General features: G+C 39.3%; 1 long non-coding RNA gene and 1 pseudogene across 1 annotated transcript; one reads left to right on the top strand and one right to left on the bottom strand.

The window, feature by feature from the left end:
• The first annotated feature begins 1,411 nt into the window (after positions 1–1,411).
• Positions 1,412–3,170, top strand: LOC122225340 (annotated as a pseudogene).
• Positions 3,171–21,659: 18,489 nt separating this feature from the next.
• On the bottom strand, positions 21,660–25,298 carry LOC122224224. Its single transcript, XR_006204685.1, has 2 exons — positions 24,055–25,298; positions 21,660–22,180 (listed from the first exon to the last, which is right to left on the bottom strand). It is a non-coding gene; the product is annotated as an uncharacterized LOC122224224 (long non-coding RNA).
• Between the last annotated feature and the right edge of the window lie 918 nt (positions 25,299–26,216).

A 26,216-nucleotide genomic window follows, 5' to 3' on the forward strand; every position in this document is an offset into this window, starting at 1 on the left:
GCCTTCTCCATCCTTGCTGTCACTGCAAGTAGTTTATTTTGCATCTCCTTTGCAGCATTTCTTAATTTGTCGTGACTGTCTCTTAGTGCCTTGATCTCTGTAGCAATACATTCTCTGATGTCTTCTGTGCTTTTTTCAAGCCCAGCTATTAATCTTGTAACTATTATTATACATTCTCGATCAGATATATTGTTCATATCTGTTCTGAGTAATTCTCTTGCTGTCATTTCTTCCTGTAATTTCTTTTGAGGAAAGTTCTTCTGTTTTGCCATTTTGGCTAGTTTTCTGTCCCTTATGTGTTTTAATAGCTTATTATGTGTCCTGCTGCTGTAAGCACTATTATATTAAAAGGGGTCATACACTTCCCAGGGCCTGGCTCTTCAGGAGGTGTTTTTGGAGTATGTTGCATGCTCTCTGCTGTTGTGACTCTGGTTGATTTATCTCCCTATTCATAGTGGTGATTTGGATCTTCCATCAGGTGTGCTTTGATTTGTTCATTGAAGTACCCCGGAAAAAAATTAAAAAGGGGGGGGGAGGTGGCAGAAAAAGCCTTATCCCCTACAAAGAGAGAAATGACAGGGGTGGGGAAAGAGAGAAGAGGAAAAAACATATTGACCAGGCAGAGAATTAGAAGAACTATATGGCTTAATCCAGAGAGAGAGGAAAATAAAGGAGGAGATACAGAAGTGGTGCAAAACAATAGATCAAAAATGTCTGCTTAAACAAACCACAACTAGAATAGAGAAGGGAAGAAACAAGAGGAAGAAAAGGAAATATATACATATATATGTATATATAAAGCATTGACCGAGAATCAAATCAGAAAATGCAAAACCATTGGACCAATATCTGATGGTGACTTGGAACAAGTGGCTGCACTGGTCTAGAGGAGGGGCCATCTGGCTGGGTCAGGGTCAGTCTTTCTCCATTAGATACGCAGGTTACCAGAAGGGGCGTGGTTTGTGTAGGTTGGCCCCGCCTCCACTGTGGACCCTCTGTCCCATTCCCTGAAGCCCCACTTTGTTGGTGATGGGGAGAAAAATCGTGACACCCCCGTCTCTCCTCCCCTGACCGGGTGTCCCAGACCACTCTGTTCAGGCCGTCCTCACAGTGCCTCGTGGGCATGAATCAGGTGGTTTATCCTGCTTCACAGTCTCCCATGCCTCCCAGGTGCTTGGTTGGATTGCAAACCCCAGTGTCTTAAAGGATCCTGATCTGTGTGCCCCTGTTCCAGGGTAGTGCCACTCCACCCAGCAAGCTGACAAAGGGCCTCTGGCTGGTGGGCTGGTGAGTGGCTACATGTTTTTTCCCCATAGCACTTAAGGGAGAGGACTGCTCTGTCCAACTGTACCTCTGAGCTCACTACAGATCCCAGAGCTGGTCCTTCTTCTCCCATAGGCACGCGTACAGGATGGCAGGCCCCAGTTCGGAGAAAGTCCTGCAACCCTGGATCATGTTAGAAATTGGTTCTCTCTCTCTCTCTCTCTCTCTCTCTCTTTTTTTCCGTTCCCTGTTCCATGATTTTTCTCTTGTCCAAATACAATCCTACACTTCCACAGCCTTTTTTTCTCTTCCTTGTGTCTCTCCACAGAAGGGGATCCCTCCTCTCTGTGCCTACACCACCCATTTTATTTTTCCCAACTTGCAATCATGCACCTATGGACCGCCAAGGTGTTCCCGTGGGCCCCTGGAGATGTTTCTGTCACTCTGTAGCCTGGATGCCCAGAATTCCAAGTCTTCTGGCCTCTATACTGCTGTGTTTGAGGGATGAGGAAACTTCGGGTCCCCCTATTTTTCTACCATGTTGACTCCTCACCTCACGATCTATTTCCCCTTCAGCTGTCTTTTTCTTCCCTGCATCTTGTCAGACACGTCAGGTCCTATGCTTGTCCGAAGGGTGTTTTTGCTTGCATCACACCTTCCTTAAAATTTTTAAGTGAAACTACCATATGACATCTTAACCCCACTTCTGGGGATACATTCAAAAAAATTGAAAGCAGAGGCCCAAAGAGATATTTGCATAATCATGTTCAGAACAACCCTACTCACAATAACCAAGAGTTGGAAGCAACCCATAGAGTCATTGAGAGATGAATGGATAAAGAAAATATGATACATTGACACCTTGAATGGTTAGAATCAAAAAGATAAGAAATAGCAAGTGTTGGTGAGGATGTAGAGGGGAAAAAAAAAGCAAAACCTCATGTGAGATGGGTGGGAAGGTAAATTGGTGCAGCCACTGTGGGAAACTGGGTTTTTTATGGAGGTTCCTCAAAAAATTAAAAACAGAAATACCATACGATCCAGTAATCCTACTACTGGGTATTTACCCAAAGAAAACAAAAGCACTAATTTGAAAAGATACATGCCTTCCTACACTTATAGCAGCATCATTTACAAGACCCAAGATATGGAAGCAACCCAAGAAGTAGCCATAGATAGATGAATGGATAAAGATATTAATCAGCCATAAGAAAGAATGAGGGCTTGCTGTTTTCAACAACATGGATGGTCCTGGAGGGCTGGAGGGTATTATGCTAAGTGAAATGAGTCAGTCAGAGAAAGACAAATACTACCTGATTTCACCCATATGTGGGCCCTAAAAAACAAAACAAAGAAATAAATGAATAAAAAAACACTGTTCAAGAACTGGGTCCTATGAGGCCAGGAACGAGGATTTCGCCACGGATAAGGACAGTGAGGAAAGCATTCACAAACTGAAAGAAAAGGTGAAGAAATGGAAGGGACATGGCTTTGGCTTCAAAGAAGGGTCTCGAGCAGGACGTGGGAGGATTATGACAGTGTGGAACAGGATGGCCATGAACCTGGACCACAGCACTCTATTGAAAGCTGAATTCTATTTGTCACTGGAGTCCAGGAGGAAGCCACCGGAGAAGACACCCATGACAAATTTGGAGAGTGTGCGGAAATAAAAAAACATCCACCTCAACGTGGACAGGCACACAGGATACCTGAAGGGGTATATTCTAGTTGAGTAAGAAACATTCAAGGAGACCCAGGTTGCTATGGAGGAACTCAGTGGCCAGCATTTTATGGGACAGCATTTATGCACCACCAGTGTGGACTGGTGTTTTGTTCAAGGTCCACCCAAGGGCAAGGGGAGAGGTGACCGAAGACGCAGCAGGAGTCCAGACTAGAGGCAGCACTGACTGCAACTCTGTTGTCCAGATATTCTCTCCAGAGATTCTATTTGACCATGGAGGCTTGGAGAAATAAGGGTGGGGTGGAACTTGCTGTGTTTATATTTCATCTCTCACTCTGTGTGTTTGGAGGGTTTTTTTTGTTTTTGTTTTGTTTTTGTTTTAGTTATAAATAAATGTCCCATTTTTGTTTCGTAAAAACAAAAGAAACGACAACCACAAAAAAACCCACTCTTAAACACAGAACAAATTGATGGTTGCCAGAGGGAAGATGGGTGGGGGAATGGGTAAAATAGATAAAGGGATTAAGAGGCATAAACTTCTAGTTATAAAATAAAGAGTCATGAAGACAAAAAGTACACCATAGGGGATATAGTCAAGAATATTGTAATAATGTTATATGGTGACCACACTTACCGTGGTTAAGCACCAAGTAATGTAGGAAATCGTTGAATCAATATGTTGTATTCCTGAAATGAATATAACATTGTATGTTAATTACACTTCAATTAAAAGAAAGAAAAAAAGAAAGGACCTCAACATATGGTATATACATGCAATAGAATATTATTCAACCTTGCAAAGGAAGGGCATTCTGGCACATAGCACAACACCATATGGTAAATCTTAAGGATGTTATGTTAAGTGAAATAAGCCAGTTTCAAAAAAGACAAATAGTGTATTGGCTCACTTATATGAATTATCTAAAGTAGTAAAGTTCACGGAAACAGCAAGGAGACCACTTGGTTACCAGTGGCTGGAGGTGGGCGGGGGCGGGGGGGGGCAGTGGGCAGTACTTTGTTTAATGGGTTTGGAGTTGCAGATTTGCAAGATGAAATGATTCACAATGCAAATATAGTTAACAGACACTACCGAACCATATGCTTAAAAACTGTTAAGAAGGTAAATTTTTGGTGTTATTACCACAATAGAAAAAAAAAAAAAATTTCTGACCTGGTGTTCAGTAATGAGAAACAGGGGAACAGAGGTGACCTTATCCAAAAATCCTCAAGATGCAAGGACGGTGTTTTCAGTAGAGTGTCTTCCCCCTTCCCGCCCAGAGAATTGGAGAATGGTCGATTGTTGGAGGAATGCAGAGGGGTATTGGAAGGTGAGAGAGAAGTGAAGAGTGCAGCACTATCACCCCACTCACGTTCCCCTCATTTAACAATGACACATGGACCTGTACGCACCATTCACTAGCTTTTTTCAGATACAGAAATGTGAACAAAATGATTCCTGCCGGATTCAAACAGTTAAACCTATTGCCTTTTGAGAATGTTTTAAGATATTAAGAGCCTTAGGCATGGTTTCAGAGAACTGAGAGAAATAAATGCTAACCACTAAACAACTTATCAGTTGGCTGTGGGTTGTCATCGCTTTGCTTTGCTTTCTCGCTCATTCCTGTCCGGCTGCCCTGCTTAAGTAGCAATTTTGTTCTTGTTGTTGTGTAAGTCTCAGGACTTCAGTGTTCCATGAAAACAGGTACACTTGGTGCCTTCTTCTGTGTGCCTGCAGAGTTTGCATGCAAAGCACATTTATAATTTATTTGCAATATGGTAGTATCTATGTTTTGGCTGTTAGATTGAAATTTTCCCTTGAACCATGACTGTTTTGTAATGCCAGAGGATAACTACATGCGTACATACTGAAGGGATGAATGAATGCATGATGCACTTGTTGTGATTGTCTTGTGCTGCGTATTTGCAGTGGGGATTAGATGCATAACACTGCCCGTATTGGTTGCTAGGGCTGCACTAAAAAGGTGCCACAGACCGGAAGGCTTAGTTCTGGCAGCTGGATGTCCAAGATCAAGATGTCAGCAGGGTTCATTTCTTCTAAGGCCGCTCTCCTTGGGTTGGAAACGGCTGTCTTTTCTCCATTTCTTCACGTGATCTCCTCTCTGCATCTATGTCCTAATCTCCTCTATTGACAACAACACCAGTCATATTGGAAACAGGCTCACCCTAAAAGCCTCATTTTAACTTAATTATTTCTTTAAAGACCATTTTTCCAAACAGTCACAACTGGGGCGCTAGGGCTAGGATTTGAATATATGGATATTTTGGCAGGGAGGGGAGTATAGTTCAGCTCATAAAATATCCTAAATCAGGGTAATGGTTATATTTGACTGTAGATGGTTTGTGTGTGTGTGTGTGACTAAACTTGGAATTATTAATATAAGCTGATCATCCTGCAAAAATTAAAGATATCTAAACACCAACTGAACCTACTGATTAACCCAAGGCAAAATACAAACTCTTCCAAATTGTTCATGCACTGTCTATAGCTCGTTTCATAAGGAGTTACGCCAATGCTGAGAATGTTTTCAACATTATAATGAAATAATGATACTGCACACAAATGATTTCTGTTCGAGGTTCAGAAATTTCCACTGCGAACAAAATTAGGCCAGTTGCCTTGATGCACAGGAAATATGTACCACAAATATCTTCCTAGAAACATTTACACATTTTACCCTTCAAAAAAATGTTTGTTTATTTTTGAGAGAGTGAGAGTGCATGCGCAGAGAGGGGCAAAGAGAGAGGGGGACAGAGGATTTGAAGCAGGCTCTGTGCTGATCCAGACAGACCAATGTGGGGCTCAAACTCAAGAGCTGTGAGATCATGACCTGAGCCAAAGTCAGACGCTTAACTGACTAGGGCCACTCAGGTGCCCTGAAACATTTACGTTGTTTTTTTTTTTATTTAGTTTTTTAATGTTTATTTAATTTTGAGAGAGAGAATGAGAGAGAGACAGAGCAGGAGCAGGAGAGGAGGAGAGAGAGAGGGAGACACAAAATCTGAAGCAGGCTCCAGGCTCCAGTTGTCAGCACAGAGCCCGAAGTGGGGCTCGAACCAATAAACTGTGGGATCATGACCTGAGCCGAAGTCGGACGCTTAACTGACTGAGCCACCCAGGCGCTGCCCATTCACTTTATTTATTTATTTATTTACTTACTTATTTATTTATTTAAATATAATTGGCTGTCAGGTTAGCTAACCTACAGTGTATACAGTGTGCTCTTGACTTTGGGAGTAGATTCCCATGATTCATTGCTTACATACAACATCCAGTGCTCATCCCGACAAGTGCCCTCCTCAATGCCCATCACCCATTTTTCCCCTCCCCTGCACCCCGCCCCAAAAAAAAGTCAGTTTGTTCTCTGTATTTAAGAGACTCTTATGGGTTTGCCTCCTTCTCTGTTTGAAACTATTTCTTCCCCTTCCCTTCCTCCATTGTCTTCTAAGTTTCTGAGGTTCCACATATGAGTGGAAACATATGATATTTGTCTTTTTCTGACTGACTTATTTCACTTACCATAATAGGCTCCAGTTCCATCCACATTGTTGCAAATGGCAGGATTTCATTCTTTCTCACGGCCAAATTGTATCCCGTTGTATATATATACCACCTCTTCATTATGCATTCATCAGTTGAAGGACATTTGGGTTCTTTCCATGATTTGGCTGTTGTTGAAAGCGCTGCTATAAACAATGGGGTACATGTGCCTCTATGCATTGGCACTCCTGTATCCCTTGGGTAAATTCCTAGCAGTGCTCTTGCTGGGTCATAGGGTAATTCTATTTTTGAATTTTTGAGGAACCTCTACCTTGTTTTCCAGAGTGGCTGCACCAGTTTGCATTCCCACCAACAGTGCAAGAGGGTTTCCGTTTCTTCACATCCTTGCCAACATCTGTTGTTTCCTGAGTTGATAATTTCAGCCACTCTGACCAGTGTGAAGTGGTATCTCAATGTGGTTTTGGTTTGTATTTCCTTGATGATGAGTGATGTTGAGCATCTTTTCATGTGTCTGTTGGCCACCTGGATATTTTCTTTGGAAAATGTCTATTCATGTCTTTTGCTCATTTTGTCACTGGGTTATTTGTTTTTCAGGTGTTGAGTTTGGTAAGTTCTTTATATACTTTGGATGCTAACCCTTTATCTGATCTTTCATTTGCAAATATCATCTCCCATTTCATTGGTTGCCTTTTAGTTTTGTTGATAGTTTCTTTTGCAATGCAGAAGTTTTTAATCTTGATGAGGTCCCAATAGCTCATTTTTGCTTTTACTTTCCTTGCCTTTGGAGATGTGTCAAGTAAGACGTTGCTGTGGCTGAGGTCAAACAGGTTGTTGCCTGTTTTCTCCACTAGGGTTTTGATGGTTTCCTGTATCACAGTTAGGTCTTTCATCCATTTTGAGTTATTTTTGTGTGTGGTGTAAGAAAGTGGTCCAATTTCATTCTTCTGCATGTTGCTGTCCTAACCTCCCAACACCATTTGCCAAAGAGACTGTCTTTTTTCCATTGGATACTCTCTCCTGCTTTGTCAAAGAGTAGTTGGCCATACCTCTGTGGGTCCATTTCTGGGTTCTCTATTCTATTCCATTGGTCTGTGTGTCTGTTTGTGTGCCAATAGCATACTGTCTTGGTGATTACAGCTTTGTAGTAGAGGTTAAAGTCCAGGATTGTGATGCCTCCCACTTTGGTTTTCTTTTTCAACATAACTTTGGCTATTTGGGGTCTTTTGTCATTCCATGCAAATTTTAGGATTGTTTGTTCTAGCTCTGAGAAGAAGGCTGGTGCAATTTGGATTGGGATTGCATTGAATGTGTAGATTGCTTTGGTAGTATTGACATTTTAACACTATCTGTGCTTCCAACCCATGAGCAGGGAATGTTTTTCCATTTCTTTGTGTCTTCTTCAATTTCTTTCATAAGTTTTCTATAGTTTTCAGCATATAGATCTTTTACATTGTTGCTTAGGTTGATTCCTAGGTATCTCATGGTTCTTGGTGCAATTGTAAATGGGATCGATTTCTTGATTGCTCTTTGTGCTGTTTCATTAATTGTGTATAGAAATGCAACTGACTTCTGTACATTGCTTTTGTATCCTTCAACTTTGCTGAATTCATGTATCAGTCCTAGCAGCTTTTTGGTGGAGTCTTTTGGGTTTTCCATGGAGAGTATCATGTCATCTGTGGAAAGTGAAAGTTTGACTTCTTTGCCAAACTGGATGTGTTTTATTTCATTTTGTTGTCTGATTGCTGAGGCTAGGACTTTCCAACACTATGTGAAACAAGGGTGGTGACAGTGCACATCCCTGTCATGTCAATAATCTCAGGGAAAAGGTCTCAGTTTTTCCTGATTGAAGATGATATCAGGTGTGGGCTTTTCATATATGGCTATTATGATATTAAGGTATGTTCCTTCTATCGTGACTTTTTTTTTTAGTAAGAAAGGATTCTATGTTTTGTCAAATGCTTTTTTTTGCATCTATTGACAGGATCCTATGGTTCTTATCCTCTCTTCTATTAAAGTGTTGTATCGCATTGATTGATTTGCAAATATGGAACCAGTCCTGCAGCCCAAGAATGAATCCCGCTTGATCATGTGAAAAATTCTTTTATTATGCTGTTGAATTTGATTTGCTAGTATCTTTTTGAGAATTTCTGCATCCTTGTTCATCAGTGATATTGGCCTGTAAGTCTCCTTTTTGATGGGGTCTCTATCTGGTTTGGGAATCAAGGAAATGCTGGTTTCATAGAATGAGCCCAGAAGCTTTCCTTCCATGTCTATTTTTGGAAGAGCTCGAGAAAGATAGGTATGAACTCTGCTTTAAATGTCTGGTAGGATTCCCCTGGGAAGCCATCTGGCTCGGGACTCTTATTTGTTGGGAGATTTTTGCTCCGTCATTCAATTTCTTCACTTGGTCTGTTATGGGTTATGGGTCTGTTCAAATTTTCTATTTCTTGCCATTTGAGTTTTGGGAGTGTGTAGGTGTGTAGGAATTTGTCCATTTCTTCAGGTTGTCCAGTTTGTTGGCATATAATTTTTCACAGGATTCTCTAATCATTGTTTGTATTTCTGTGGTGTTGGTTGTGATCTCTCCTCTGTCATTTATGATTTTATGTTTGGGTTCTCTCTCTTTTCCCAGACTTGAGAGATGTCTGGCTAGTGGGTTATCAATTTTGTTTATTTTTTCAAAAAGAAAAATCAGCTGTTACATTCATTGATTTGTTCTAATGGTCTTTTTTTATTAATCTATATTGTTTATTTCTGCTCTAGTCTTTATTATTTCTCTTCTTCTGCAGCCTTTGGGGTTTCTTTGCTGTTCTGCTGCTAGTTCCGTTAGGTGTGTGGTTAGGTTTTGTATTTGGGATTTTTCTTGTTTCCTGAGCTAGGCCTGGATTGCAATGTATTTTCTTTTGATGACTGTCTTTGCTGCATCCCAGAGTTTGGACTGTCGTGTTTTCATTTCATTTGCTTCCATATATTTTAAATTTTCTTCTTTAATTGCCTGGTTGACTCATTTATTCTTTAGTAAGATGTTCCTTAGCCTCCATGCATTTGGAGGCCTTCCATATTTTTCCTTGTGACTGGTTTCAAGTTTCATAGCATTATGATCTGGTATGCAGACTCCTTTATCCAGCAAGGCTGTTATTCAGAATAGAAGGAGAGATAAAGACTTTCCCAGACAAACAAAAACTAAAGGATAAGCCAGCCCTACAAGAGATTCTACAGGGGGCTCTGTGAGTGGAACACTGCAAAGACTACAAAGGACCAGAGACATCATCACATGCATGAAACCTACAGATAACACAAGGACATTAAATCCATAGCTTTCAATAATTACTCTGAATTTAAATGGATTACCAAATTCTCAAAGTCTTTTTTAAAAATATTTATTTATTTTGAGAGAGAGAGAGAGAGAACAGGGAAGGGACAGAGGGAGAGCAAGAGAGAGAATCTCAAACAGGCTCCGTTCTGTCAGTGCAGAGCTGGATGCAGGTCTCGAACTCACCAACCATGAGATCATGACCTGAGCCAAAATCAAGATGGATGCTTAACTGCCTGAACCACCCAGGCACCCCACAAATTCTTTCTTTTATAAAGTTATATGATCCCCTTGTCATGTGAATCCTTCTACTGGTATTTGGTCCATATTCATGAAGCATTTACTATGTTATGCTTCATGTTATTTGCTTGGAGGGTTATATAAGCAAAATTTAAATATAAAATACAAATACACAATACAAAGTTAGCAACAGCAAATGTTAAGCACAATTTAGGTTTTCAAAAAAAAAAGAAATAAAAGCGTTGGGTAAATTCGCAGCTGATGTTGGGTGGGTGGTTGTGGTATAGGAAATGGTGGTGAAAGTAAGAGCATTTATCTGAAGAAAAAAAGTCTTAAAACAAAAGAGCCTTGGGTTTTGAACACGATGCAATGTAAAAAAATACATAAAATGGTTTTCTGTGTTATTTATTAATAAATATTTATGGTAAATGCATAAAAAACATGCCTGCAAATTATCTGCATCAACCTCAGTTTAGATGGTAACTTTGGGAGAAAGAAAAGGAAAAACAAATCGCTTTAGTGGTATCTGTAAATTTTGTTCAGTTTTTAACTTGACGCAAGTGAACTGTGTGCAAAAGTGTTGATTTCTTACATATGCGAGGCATTATTTTATTGAATCACTAATTTATTTAATTTTTTTACTATAAATCCCAAACAGGTATTGGCCATATTTTTATTTTCAATATCATTAGTCATTTTGCTTACATGCATTTCATAATCAGCAATTTTTATTTTATACAAGCAGCAACTTCAACGGATGCTTTATCCCATTTATTTTTGTTGATGTAACAGCTTACCCATAATTTCATCTCTTTATTTTGTGTGTGTGTTTGTGCATATGTGTTTTATGATTATTTTTTGCTATATGATCTATGTTTTCTTTGTTTGCCTAGGACATAGGTGCACATCTTTTGGAAATTTGAAAGTTTTATAATGTTATTAAGGTCTTTAGTGGTAATATTGCATCTATTTATTTTATTTATTTTGTTAAATGTTTACGTTGCTTTTATTCTGAGGGAGCTGAGTATCTGCTCAATGCTTTAGAGCCATTTATAGATCCTTCTGGTAAATGTTCTGTTTTGGTCATTTGACTATTTCTATATTGAATTACTAGAGGTTTCCTTAGTGAATATTTAAGGCTCTTAATATATTAAAGAAATGAACTCATTTAACTCAGATTGATATGTAACAGTTATTCTGTTTGTACTCAAACAGTTAAGGGACATGATAATGTGGGTGTCCATTTTTTCCCCATACCATTCATTGAACAGAATATTGTTTCCCCATTGCATCTTCTTGGCTACCTCACTTTGTTCAAGCTCTTCTAATTTATAACTTTTATATCAGGAATCAAGGAATGGGTCAAATCTTCCTGCCACCTGCTTTTTTATAGCCAGCAAACTGGAAACATTTTTTATTTTTACCTTTTTTATTGCTGAAAAAAATTTTTAAAGAATGTTTCGTGGTATATGACTTTCATACTTAATTCACATTTAAATATCTGGAAATAAAGAGCTTTTTATTTGAGTTTTTTTTTAATTGAGATAAGATCAACATATAACACCGTGTAAGTTTAAAGCGTAAAACATGCTGATTTGATACATTTATATATTGCAATATGATTACCTCATAGCATTTCTGACATATCATATGATTATTATTACTTTTGTGTAGTGAGAATTTTTAAGATTTAGTCTCTTAACAGCTTTAAACTACATAATACAGCATTAGCTATAAGTGCTATGCTGTGCTTTGATCTCCATAGTGAATTCATTTTCTAACTGCAGGTTTGAAACCCAATTTCCTGAAACCCAGCCCTTGATAACCACCATTCTATTCTCTGTTTCTACAAGTTTGACTTCTTTAGATTCCACATAGGGATTGCTATCATATAGTATTTGTCTTTCTGTGTGATTTACCTTACTTATCATAAGGTCCATCCATGCTTTCGCAAGGGGCAGGATTTCCTTCTTTCTCCTGGCCGACTAATAAATCCCATCTTAAATACTTACCACATCTTCTGTATCCATTCATCCATTGATGGACATTTAGGTTATTTCCATAGCTTGGCTTTTGTGAATAAGGCTGCAATAAACATGGGCCTGCAGCTATCTTGTCTTTTTTCTCCCCACTTTTCTTGAGATGTAATGGGTATATAACATTGTATTACTTTAGGTATCCAACATAATGAGTTCATAAATGTATCTATTTTGAAATGATTACCATGATGGATCTAGTTAACGTATATCACCTCATGTGGTTGTAACTTTTGTTCTGTGGTTAAATCTTTTACCTTAGCAACTGTCAAATGTATATTATTGTTAACTGTAGTCACCGGGCTGTGCATTATATATCCAGAACCTACTTATTTTGTAACTGTTAGTTTGTATCTTTTTGACCACCTTCCCTGTTTCTCTCAACCCACATTTCCTGCCTCTGGCAACCACCAGTATATTATCTGTTTCTATGAATTCAGTTTTTTTAGATTCTACATATAAGTAATATCATGCAGTATTTGTCTTTCACTGTTTGACTTAACTCCTTTGCATACTGCCCTTAAGTTTCATTCATGTTGTCACAAATGGTAGGATTTCCGTATTTTCGTGGCTGAATAATATATTCCATTAGGTAGGTAGATAGATGGATAGAGAGGTAGATAGATAGATAGATAGATGGTTAGATAGGTAATAGTTGGATAGATAAATGATAGATAGATAGATCTACCTGTCTATATAATATCATTTATAATATCTGTCTACTTCATATTTCTTTACCCATTCATCTGTTGATGGACAGTTAGTTTGTTTCTATACCATGGCTATTGTGAATAATGCTACAGTGAACATTGGAGTGCAGATATCTCTTCAACATAATGATTTTGGGGTGCCTGGGTGGCTCAGTCAGTTGAGCTTCCGACTTCAGCTTAGGTCATGATCTCATGGTTCTTGGGTTCGGGCCCCTTATCAGGCTGCGTTGACCACTTGTTCAGAGCCTGGAGGCTGCTTCAGATTCTGTGTCTGCTTCTCTCTCTGCCCCTCCCCTGCTCACGCTCTGTCTCACTCTGTCTCTTAAAAATAAATAAATGTAAAAAAAAAATTAAAAATTAAAGATAATGATTTCTTTTCCTTGGATATATAACTCAAAATGGGATTCCTGGATCATATGGTAGTTCTATCTTTAATTGTTTGAGGAACCTCCATACTGTTTTCCATACTGGCTAAACCATTAGTTTACATTTCCAACAATAGGGCACAAGTGTTCCCTTTTCTCCACATCCTCACTAAAACTTGTTATTTCTTGGCCTTTTGACGGTATCCATTCTAACAGGTCTGAGGCGATATCTTATTGTAGTTTTCATTTGCATTACTCTGATGATTAGTGACATTGAATATCTTTTCACTGACCTGTTGGCCATGTGTATGTCTTCTTTGGAAAAAAAAAAAAAATTCTATCCAGATCCTCTCCCCATTTTGTTTGCTTGTTTTCATTTTGTATTGAGTTGTATGAGTTTTTTTTTAAATATATTTTGAATACTAACCCCTTATCAGCTAGATGGTTTACAAATATTTTCTCTAGTTCTATAGGTTGCTTTTCATTTTGTTGATCATTACTTTTGCTCTATAGGAACTTTTGATAGCACCAAGCCCCATTCAGGGCTTGAACCCATGAACCATGAGATCATGATCCAAGCTGAAGTTGGATGCTCAACCGACTTGAGCCACCCAGGTGCCCCTGTACAGGAACTTTTTAATTTGCTGTAGTCTTGCTTGTTGATTTCTCTTTGGTTGCTCGTGCTTTTGGTGTCATATCCAAAATACTATTTTGAAGACCAATGTAAAGGAGATTCTTCCCTATGTTTTCTTTTAGATGTTTTATAGTTAGGGGTCTTATGTTTAAGCCCTTTATCCATTTTTAGTTAACTGTTGAGAGGTATAAGTGTTTACCTAATTTTATTTCCTGCATGTGGGTATCCATTTTCTCCCCATACTATTCATTGAACAGAATATTGTTTCCCCACTGGATCTTCTTGGCTACCTTGTCAAATATTGGTAGACATTAATTGGAGGGTTATTTCTGAGCCTCCATTCTGTTCCATTGGTCTATGTCTCCATATTATGCTGGTAGCACGTCATTTTGATTATTATTGCATTACAGTATACTTTTTTTTTTTTTTTTTTTTTTTTTTTTTTATTATTAATTAGTATTTATTTTTAGTTTTAAAAATTAACATCCAAATTAGTTATTATATAGTGCAACAATGATTTCAGGAGTAGATTCCTTAGTGCCCCTTACCAGTTTAGCCCATCCCCCCTCCCACAACCCCTCCAGTAGCCCTCTGTTTGTTCTCCATATTTATGAGTCTCTTATGCTCTGTCCCCTCCATGTTTTCATGTTATTTTGGTTTCCCTTCCCTTATGTTCATCTGTTTTGTCTCTTAAAGTCCTCATATGAGTGAAGTCATATGAGTTTTGTCTTTCTCTGACTGACTCATTTCACTTCGCATAATACCCTCCAGTTCCATCCACATAGTTGCAAATGGCAAGATTTCACTCTTTTTGATTGCCGAGTAATACTCCACTGTATATATTTACCCCTTCTTCTTTATCCATTCATCCATCAATGGACATTTGGCTCTTTCCATACTTTGGCTATTGTTGATAGTGCTGCTATAAACATGGGGGTGCATGTGTCCTTTTGAAACAGAACACCTGTGTCCCGTGGAGAAATGCCTAGTAGTGCAATTGCTGGTTCATAGGGGAGTTCTATTTTTAGTTTTGTGAGGAATCTCCATACAGTTTTCCAGAGTGGCTGCACCAACTTGCATTGCCCCCAAAAATGCAAAAGAGATCCTCTCTCTGCATCCTCGCCAACGTCTGTTGTTGCCTGAGTTGTTAATGTTAGCCATTCTGACAGGTGTCAGGTGTTATCTCATTAGGGTTTTGATTGGCATTTCCATGATGATGAGTGATGTGGAGCATTTTTTCATGTGTCGGTTGGCCATCTGGATGTCTTCTTTGGAGAAGTGTCTATTCATGTCTTTTTCCCGTTTCTTCACTGGATTGTGTTTTGGGTGTTGAGTTTGATAAATTCTTTATAGATTTTGGATACTAACTCTTTTTTTTTTATTTTTTTATTTTTTAATATATGAAATTTACTGTCAAATTGGTTTCCATACAACACCCAGTGCTCATCCCAAAAGGTGCCCTCCTCAATACCCATCACCCACCCTGCCCTCCCTCCCACCCTGCCCTCCCTCCCACCCCCCATCAACCCTCAGTTTGTTCTCAGTTTTTAACAGTCTCTAATGCTTTGGCTCTCTCCCACTCTAACCTCTTTTTTTTTTTTTTTTCCTTCCCCTCCCCCATGGGTTTCTGTTATGTTTCTCAGGATCCACATAAGAGTGAAACCATATGGTATCTGTCTTTCTCTGTATGGCTTATTTCACTTAGCATCACACTCTCCAGTTCCATCCATGTTGCTACAAAAGGCCGTATTTCATTTTTTCTCATTGCCACGTAGTATTCCATTGTGTATATAAACCACAATTTCTTTATCCATTCATCAGTTGATGGACATTTAGGCTCTTTCCATAATTTGGCTATTGTTGAGAGTGCTGCTAGAAACATTGGGGTACAGGTGCCCCTATGCATCAGTACTCCTGTATCCCTTGGATAAATTCCTAGCAGTGCTATTGCTGGGTCATAGGGTAGGTCTATTTTTAATTTTCTGAGGAACCTCCACACTGCTTTCCAGAGCGGCTGCACCAATTTGCATTCCCACCAACAGTGCAAGAGGGTTCCTGTTTCTCCACATCCTCTCCAGCATCTATAGTCTCCTGATTTCTTCATTTTGGCCACTCTGACTGGCGTGAGGTGGTATCTGAGTGTGGTTTTGATTTGTATTTCCCTGATAAGGAGCGACGTTGAACATCTTTTCATGTGCCTGTTGGCCATCCGGATGTCTTCTTTAGAGAAGTGTCTATTCATGTTTTCTGCCCATTTCTTCACTGGGTTATTTGTTTTTCGGGTGTGGAGTTTGATGAGCTCTTTATAGAGTTTGGATACTAGCCCTTTGTCCGATGTGTCATTTGCAAATATCTTTTCCCATTCCGTTGGTTGCCTTTTAGTTTTGTTGGTTGTTTCCTTTGCTGTGCAGAAGCTTTTTATCTTCATAAGGTCCCAGTAATTCACTTTTGCTTTTAATTCCCTTGCCTTTGGGGATGTGCCGAGTAAGAGATTGCTACGGCTGAGGTCAGAGAGGTCTTTTCCTGCTTTCTCCTCTAAGGTTTTGATGGTTTCCTGTCTCACATTCAGGTCCTTTATCCATTTTGAGTTTATTTTTGTGAATGGTGTGAGAAAGTGGTCTAGTTTCAACCTTCTGCATGTTGCTGTCCAGTTCTCCCAGCACCATTTGTTAAAGAGACTGTCTTTTTTCCATTGGATGTTCTTTCCTGCTTTGTCAAAGATGAGTTGGCCATACGTTTGTGGGTTACAGTATACTTTTAAATAAGAAATGTGATACCTCCAGTTTTGTTCTTTCTGAAGATTACTTTGGCTATTTGGCTAGCCATACAAATTCTAGGATTTTTTTTTCTGTTTCTTTGGAAAATGCCCCTTGGAATTTTAATAGGGATGGCATAGAATCTATAGGTGACTTTGGGTATTATGGACATTTTGACAATATTAATTCTTTCAATCCATGAACACGGGATATCTTTCCATTTGTTTGTGGCTTCTTCAATTTGTTTCATTAAAGTCTTGTAGTTTTCATTGGGCAGGTCTTTTATTTTTTGGTTAAATTTATTCCTAAGTACTTTATGTTTTCGATGTTATTATACATGGGATTGTTTTCCTGATTTCTTTTTCACACATTTCATTGTTGGTAGATAGAAATGCAACTAATTTCTTTATGTTAATTTTATATCCTATGACTTTACTGAATTTGTTGATCAGTTCCAACAGTTTTTTCGGTTGAATCTTTAGGATTTTCTGTATATAATAAGATCATATGATCTGCAAATAGAGACAGTTTTGCTTTTCCCTTTCTGTTGTGGATACTTTTTATTTCTTTATCTTACCTGATTGCTCTAGCCAGTACTTGTGGTACTATGTTGAGTGAGTGGTGAGAATGACACCCTTGTATTCTTTCTGATCTTAGAGGAAAAGCTTTTAACCTTTCACCATAGACTATGATGCTAGCTCTGGGATTGCTGCATATGGCCTTTATTATATTGAGATACCTTCTTTCTATGCCCAATTGTTGAGTCTTTTTATGGAATGATGTTGTATTGTGTCAAATGCTTTTTCTGCCTCTATTGAGATGATCATATAATTTTTAAAATTATTATATTAGTGTGGGGTATCACATTTATTGATTTACTTATGTTAGACCATTCTTGCATCTCAGGAATAAATCCCACTTGATCATGCCATGGGATCCTTTTCATGTGCTGTTGATCATGTTTTGCTAATATTTTGTTGAGAGCGTTTGTATCTATATTCATCAGGGATGTTGGTCAGTTTTCATCAGGGTAATGCTGGATTTGTGAAGAGAATTTGAGAGTAGTCTCTCCTGACCAATTTTAAAAAAAAAGTTTGAGAAAGATTGGTATTAATTCTTCTTTACTTTTTTTTTAACGTTTATTTATTTTTGAGAGAGAGAGAGACAGAGTGTGAGCAGGGGAGGGACAGAGAGAGAAGGAGGCACAGAATCGGAAGCAGGCTCCGAGATGTCAGCACAGAACCCAACGCGGGGCTCGAACTCACAGACTGTGAGATCATGACCCGAGCTGAAGTCAGACGCGCAACCGACTGAGCCACTCAGGCATCCCGGTATTAACTTTTCTTTAAATGTTTGGTAGAATTCACCAGTGCGATCATCTGGTCTTCGGCTTTCCTGTGTTGGGAAGCTTTTGATTCCTGATATTCTCACTTGCTATTGGTCTGTTCAGACATTCTATTTTTTTGTGCTTCATTTCTGGTAGAAAGGAATTTATCCATTTCTTCCTTGTTATCCAGCTTGCTAGCATATAATTGTTCATAGTAGTCTTTTAGGATTCTTGTATTTCTGTGCTATCAGAAGCTGAAGTGAATCTCGTACAGCATATTGTTGGGTCGTCTTTTTTTTTTTTTTTTTTCCATCTAGCCACTCTGTATCTTTTAATTGGAGAATGAAATCCATTTATTTTTAAAGTAAATATTGATATGTTAGGACTTCATAATGCCATCTTATTAACTGCTTTCTATTTTGTAGTTCCAAAATATTTTGTTCTTCTTTTTTCTCACCTGCTGCTTACCTTGGTGAAATGGTGATTTTCTATGGCAGCGTGCTCTGATTTCCTTCTCTTTGTTTTTTGTGAATCTACTATAGTTTGTTTTTTTTTTTTTTTTTTTGCTTTGTAGTTACTATGAGACTTAAATAAAATGTCTTACAGATATAATAGTCCATCTTATGCTGATAGCAACTTAACTTAGATTGCATACAGAAACTTTACCCTTTCAGCTCTCCTTTTTTGTTTTTAATGTCACAATTTGCCTCTTTTTACATTTTGTATTTAAGTAAGTATAGTAGCTCTAATTGATTTTAATACTCTTTTGCTTTGACTTTTGTGATGTAGTTAAGTGATTAACACACTATCATGTTACAGAATTGAAGTTTTCTGAATCTGATTACACATTTACCTTTACCAGTGAGTTGTATAACTTAGTATATTTTCATGGTACTAATTAGCATCTTTTCATTTTCAGTTTGAAGAACTCCTTTCAGCATTTTTTATGAGGTAGTTTTAATGGTGATGAACTGCCTTAGTTTTTGTTTGCCTAAAAAATCTCGATTTCTCCATTTCTAAAGGACAGTTTAGCCAGCTTGTGTATTCTTGGTTGGCAACTTTTTTTTTCAGCACTTTGTTTGTTTTTTTAACTGTTTATTTATTGAGAGAGAGAGAGAGCACAAGCAGGGGAGGGGCAGAGAGAGATCGAGAGAGAGAATCCCAAGCCCACTGCATGCTCACCATGGAGCCCAACACGGGGCTCAATCTCACGAACCATGGGGATCATGACCTGAGCCAAAATCAAGAGTCTGGGGCTTAAGGGACTGAGCCACCCAGGCGCTCCTAGTTTGGCAAAATTCTTAAATTTGTATATCTTCTCTTCACTTTATAACAAACAGAGCAAGCTGGCTTTGGTAACCTTTCTTTTCTTTTCCTGAAGGTGGTGCTACAGCTGAAGCCTGTGTTTCCTCCCTTGCGTCAAACTCTGGCTTGTTTTCTGCACATCCTCTCTTTGTCTATTTAGCTGCCTCTTGCTTCCACCCTGGGAAGTGCACACACAATGCCAGTCACGGAGTGGGATGAAGTGTGAGTTTGGTACTTAGGGCCAGCTCGGGGAATGCCCAGGTGAGGTTTTCCCAGCTCTTGGCCAGACTTCCTGCTGGAGCCTCGAAGGCAATTGGCAAGATCAGTGTCACTTTAAGATCAGTGTCTCTGATATTCTCATCTCCCTCTCTCCCAATCTCCCTTCTCGGACTCACAGAATTCGTACGTTTATGCTCTGGGTTGTGTGGGAGAGAAGGCCTTCTCTAGCAATGTCCTGCACAAATTGGGTAAGCCAGGCGCTCACTTGGTCTTCCTTTTTTTCTCATGGGAGGAATACCAGCTTTCTTTTTTTTCTCTAAAGTGTGCCACCTTCTGGGAGGAATAATGCTTGCAAAGTTCCTCCCACCCACTCCAAGGCATCCAAACTCTTATGGGTTGTTTTTTGTTTTTTCGCGCTGGAACTTTTCCTCCATAAAACTGAACTTTCACGAAGGCACTCTTGTCTGTAAATATCTGCCCAAGTCTGTGTTTTCCAGGCACCACGACCAAAAGGGATTGGATCTGGTTCACAGGATCCTGCTGGTTCCACTGGGGTCTATCTGCCTATTATCCAGTTCACAGGTGAGTAAGGCTTCTCCTAAATCCCTTGGCATGTGGTGCTAGATAACACAGGCTCCCACGGAAGCACTTTCGTTCCTGGATAGATGCCCAATTTTAGATGTTGAGAGAGGGCAAATGAGGAATGTCTTACGCTGCTATGATGTTGCTCCGTAACTTTTATGATTTAAATTGATTTTCTTAATTTCATATTTGTTGGCTGACCAAAAGTCTATCACACGAATTTCTACCTTTGCCAGAAGAAGAATTTAGCCACATTTACTATATATATATAAATATATATAATATATATATATATTTAGGTCATGATAATTTCAATTGTAGCTCAGCCTTAGTTCTTACTTCATCATACATAGTGTTAATATTAGTTATACAGCACCTACTTTAAACTTCATATTAAATACAATCATTAACCCCAGTGAACAATTTGCACTTCTAGTCATTTCATACGATGTCTTTATCCTTTCTGAGATCCTTAGTTTTAATCATCCCTTAGTTGGCTGGGCTTATTCATCAAGTTGTTTATTTTTAGAACGATATATGTTATATTTATCATATTCAATAAGTTCTTAATGTTAAGTTTTGGTTTTAATTTGCATGACAACTCAATGGATATAAGAACTTGTCTCTTTCGCTGTTTTTCTCAGACATTATTCTTCTATTTCCCGCCATTGATGGGCCTGCGGCAAAGTCTAGGGTGGGGTTCACATTCTGCATTGTAAGCAACAGACTTTTTCTTTGTACCGAAAAATAAGAAACTTTACCCAGACTGCTTTATTTATTTATTCAATGCTCGGATTTAGTTGTCTTCTTATTTCAATGAAGTTTTCTTCTATTAATGCTTAGCCGTTTTCCATTGTGGGCTGGTCTTCAGGAACACCGATTTTATGCATGTCAGAACTGCTTACTCTTTCTTGACAACCATTTTCTCATTGCTTTGACTTGGTTCACAGAGTCACTTTGACATCATGATATCTCTAACGTAGTTTTCCTTTATGAGATATCAGAAGGCATTCTTATCTTTCTGATAAAAATATCAGAGGTATTTTTCACCTCCCTTTTCTGTGCTGACTGCCTCCAGCTCATGTTTCGTCTCTCTGTTATGTCTTTACCCTTTCCATTTTACCTGTTAGAGGAGTTCTTTTTCCAGTCTGAGTTGCCCATAATTTCTTCAAGTATGAAAAAGTATTTCTATGCAATTACCTAATTTCTCCCGAAACATGGATTCTCATACAAAGTGTTCACCTGCTTTTCTATGCTAATTTTAGTGGGGACAGCAATAAAACAAGGTGAAGAGGGTGTCTATGCATGGATCCCCTGGAACTTCTTTCTGGACATTGTTCATGTTGTATGGGGCAGCTTTTCAAGCCAGTCATTTGTTCAAAGATAGTTTTGGAAGGGATGGGTATAATAATATAGATGATCCGGAAATTTTCAATTTTATACCAGGGAAGGTATGAAACCATCAAAAGATTTTAGTGAAGAGGGAAATCATATAGACACACATTAAGAACAATGCAAGCAGAATTTGTGTGGAATAGAGAAGGAAAAAAACATATAAATAAATATGATACCATTTTGAAACAACTGATAGGGAAAAAAAATCCATTGTTTGTCTCTAAATACCTATGGAGAGCTCTTAAAATCAGCTCATTTTCCAAACTTTTTAACCACCCCCCACCATTTTCTGATGGTATTCAAATGGTCTTCACCTCCAGAACCCTGAGTGAATTCTTTTATTTTATTCCAACTAGTTATTTCATTGAGATATAGTGGACATACCCAAGTGATTTCTTTAACACTTAATGTCTCACTTATGAGAAAAGTATTTTAAGTATTAATAATAATACTATTCGAATTTGGAAACTTTGGCAGTCCATAACCTACATTTAATCCTCTCCTAACCCACTTCACATTTTCTATTTCTTGACTCCTCTTTGATGGGTTTTTTGGTTTCGTTGTTAACAAGTCACCTCCAAAATTTAGCCTCTTAAAACAACAAATATTTATTATATTGCAGTCTTTCTAGATCAAGAATCTGAGTGTCCCTCAGTGAGATGCTCTGCCTGAGAGTTTCCCAAGATGTTGGACAGGGCGATAGGCATGTCAAGGTTCAACTGGAGGACGTTCTGTTTCCAATCTCATTCACATGGCTGCTAGCTGGCTTCCGATCTTCAATGCCTTTTGGCTGTAGATATCAGTTGTTTGACATGTGGATCTCTCCATAGGGTCCTAGGAATAAAGAGGAAGAAAGTTTATGGCACAAAGAATTCAGTTTTTTGTAGCCTAATGTCAAAAGTGACATTCCATCATTTTGTTGTATTCTGTGCATTAGAAGTTAGTTACCAGGTCCAGCCCATGCTCCTACGTGAATACATTCACCCTCCCAAAAGCCCCAAACATCTAATCCCACTAAAATATCAGCTCCTAGTGTGGAATCTTATCAGATAAATCAGGTTCTTAGGTGGATGTTTCTTTGGACATAGTTCTTTTTTTTTTTCTTTTTTTTTTAACGTTTATTTATTTTTGAGACAGAGAGAGACAGAGCATGAATGGGGGAGGGGCCGAGAGAGAGAGGGAGACACAGAACCGGAAGCAGGCTCCAGGCTCTGAGCCACCAGCCCAGAGCCCGATGCGGGGCTCAAACTCACAGACCGCGAGATCGTGACCTGAGCTGAAGTCTGCGCTTAACCGACTGAGCCACCCAGGCGCCCCATGGACATAGTTCTTTAAGTACAGTTTCTCTAGGTATACAGATCTGAGAAATTAAGGAGACAAGCTTCCCATAAACAAAATGTACACTGTCATACAAATGAGGAGAGATGGATTTTTGTCCACACTGTTTATCTTTGGGTCTTTAAGGTCTCAAAAATTTTAAGATCCTCGATCTCTTGCCAATTGTTTTCTAGAAAGGTTGTGTCAATTAAATTCCATGCTGATTAAGCATAACAGTGCCACTTCTCATTCTTAACATCCCCAAGAACTTTCCTTTCATTTCTCTAATATTTGCCAGCTTAATAGGTGAAAATGGTACTCACTTATTTGGTACTTTATTCTAGTCATTTTGTTGTCATAGGGATCATTCATTCATACTTTTAGCTTGAATGTACCTTAGTAGAGTGTAAAGGATTAAGCCTAGTTGTGGTTCAGACCCACAGAACTGTGCCTGACTTAGGTTTCACTTAGTAGTTACAACATACTAGGTCTTTCAACTGTCAGTTTGTATAAACCCTAGAATCAAATTGTGAGGATTCACGCTCTCCCTTTCCTGTTTACTTATTTTGTTGCCTTGGACAAGATATAGTAATCTTTTCAGACCTATTTCTTAGTACGATGAGGAGATTTCTTAGTACAACCAGTACAATCGGGAGATAAGGGTGCTTTGTGGAGACTGAGACCACATGTGTAATGGGTTTAAGAAAGTTTCTGGGGGGCGCCTGGGTGGCTCGGTTGGTTGAACGTCTGACTTCAGCTCAGGTCATGATCTCACAGTTTGTGGGTTCAAGCCCCGCATCGGGCTCTGTGCTGACGGCTCGGAGCCCGGAACCTGCTTCAAATTCTGTGTCTCCCTCTCTCTCTGCCCCTTCCCCGCTCATGATCTGTCTCTCAAAAATGAATAAACGTTAAAAAAAAAAATAAAAAAAAAAAAAAAGAAAGTTTCTGGCTGGTGGTAGGTTCACTCCTCTGTTGGCCTAATATATGTTGCCTATGCTAAGTTACAGTCTCTACAAAAATAAACACACACACACACACACACACACACACACAAATTATCCATAAAAGTATATATAACGTCCTTTGATCATTCAAAAAAAGTCATGGAAAAGGGTGTTATTGTTATCTTTTAAGTAATTTGTGAAGTAGGGAGGAAAGTCATTATTGTGCATATCGGATTTTTAATCTGCAAAGGCTTCTTTGCAGTTTTGCACAGGAAGCACTAAACTTTATCGCAGGGTGTAGCCCTCATCTGCACAGTCAACAACACAGTTATTGGTGCATCAAACTAAATAATGTGGATTTAGGCACTTGGCAGGTAGCTTTAACTTTCTTACTTCGGTATACAGCTATGCAAAACTCAGGTACAAGGAGGGATGCAGATTACTTACCTAACAAAGATTTCAGAGTCAGTTTCAGACTTCTTTAAAGCCCAAGAAGTTTTTCTCTTTAAAACTACACTTCTTTCTGAGCCTGGCAATGGGGAAAGAGGGAAAGAGCAACTGAATGGTTTTGAAGGTGATGGAGACAGACGTGGGAAGCGACTTTCTCACTGGGTGAGGAGTCTATAAGGAAAGTGAGTTAAGAGAGGAGGTATGGTTGGCAGTTATGGGTACTCCTCCCCTGCCTCTGGGCTATCTGGGACGTGCATAAAGGGAAATTTACTTCAAGAGTATGTGGAAAGAATTAGAGGTTTATGGAATGGCATTCGTGGTGTTAAGAACAAAACAACAGGTCCCAAATGGAGTCACTTGTGTTAAGCTCCACATTACCGAAAAGACTTAATTATAATTTCAGATTTCCCAGAAATGGCATCTTAAGCCAGGCAATCAGAAATCGCCTGATCAGTGCTAGTGAGGTTATTTGCCTGATAGACCCCTGCGATCCCCTAAAGGAAGGTAACTTTGTGAAGATCGACCTAACTTTTTTTCCTAATACAACTTCCTTGATGCTACTCCCTTCTTTTATCTTGTAGAGTCTTTCATTTTGTAAAACTCTTCAAAGCTTCCTTCCGTCTGCTAGACTGGATGCTGCTGACTCGAATCCATTTTCGTTCAAATAAACCCTCAGCATTTTAAATATGTTTCAGTTTACCTTTCAACAATGGGGTGATATCTCCAGGGAGCCGGTCATAGGAGAAGGTGGGAGTTTTAGAGGTCAGGGTATGTCCACTTACCAACCTACGTCCACATAGTAACAGATGAAAATAAGTTCCCATATGCCAACTTTCCCCTCCCTTCCCATTTTCCCCTCTTACTGACATCTTGCATTAGCGTGGTGCATTTGTTGCCAAAAAAATCCATACTTTCCATTAAGGTTGTCTCTATTTATATATTCTCTGTGTTTTGACAAATCTATAAGAACATGTCCAGCATTACAGTATCAGAATAGTTTCACTGCCCTGAAAATCCCGTGGGTTCTGCCTCTTTATCCCTCCCTTCTCTTACCCCTCAGCCTTGTGAATCACAGATCTTTTCACTGTCTCCATAGTTCTGCCTTTTCCAGGATGCCAAATTGTTGGGGTTTTATAGTATGTAGCCTTGTCAGATCGTCTTCTTTCACTTAGCAACATGCATTACAGTTTCTTTTAGGTCTTTTCTTGACCTAAGGACTGCCCCCCCCCCCCCCCCCCCCCACTCCTTATTTAAGTCCCTAGATAATATGCCATTGTTTGGATGTTCCACACTGCTTATCCATCCATCTACTGACAGACATGGTGGCTGTGGGACAGACAGACAAACAAGCTGCTACAAACAAGCTTGGGCAGGTATTTCGTGGACATCGGTTTTCAACTCCATTTTCAACTCATTTGTGAAATGCCCAGAGAATGAAACTCATTTGTGAAATGCCGAGGTCTGGATCCTAAGATAAGCATATTTAGTTTCTTAAGAAACTGCTGCCTTTCACAGTCAAGTGCTTTGTTATTATCATCACCTGCTGAAACTTCTAAAATGTATCAGAAATTAAAACAGTCCACGGAGGGGAAAAATGTTGAAACTAAGACCGATTTCCTCAGTTACTGTCTTGTTTTAATAGAAACACGTGTCATTGCTGCTCCAACTGGACAAATCTCACTGTGGACCATCGTCGGCTTTGAAATCTAATCCCCCCCCCCCCCCCCAAGAAAATCCAAGAGAGGGTGATGGAGACAGACTTAACCCAAAGAGGCAGAGCCCTGTCGCCATCTTTGCTAGGCCAGGCCACGCCCACGATGTAGAGTCCGGAGCAGACTTTTCCCCTGCAGTGAGTGGCCCAGCCGGGCATGGCAGGGGCCTTGGGAGGAGCTCCGTCCCCACTCAGGACAAGGGTAAAGGCGTCCCCACAGTTGTCCACCAGGACCCCAAACAGCAGGTCGAGCGGCCCAGCTGAGTGTGGCAAGGAGCCAGTGAACCGCTTTGGCTTCCTGTTTACAGGCTTGCGCGGCTCCGTTCTTCCTCTTTGTCTATTTCAAAACTCGTCGCAGCGAATAGAAACACAAAGAAGTGAAACTGAGAGTAAGAACCCGACCAGGTGGCAGTCAGGCCCCGTTCGTGGTTTGGGCGGCTGCCGGCGC

The sequence above is a fragment of the Panthera leo genome, chromosome B4 (genome assembly GCF_018350215.1).
Source record: "Panthera leo isolate Ple1 chromosome B4, P.leo_Ple1_pat1.1, whole genome shotgun sequence".
Taxonomy (NCBI): Eukaryota; Metazoa; Chordata; class Mammalia; order Carnivora; family Felidae; genus Panthera; species Panthera leo.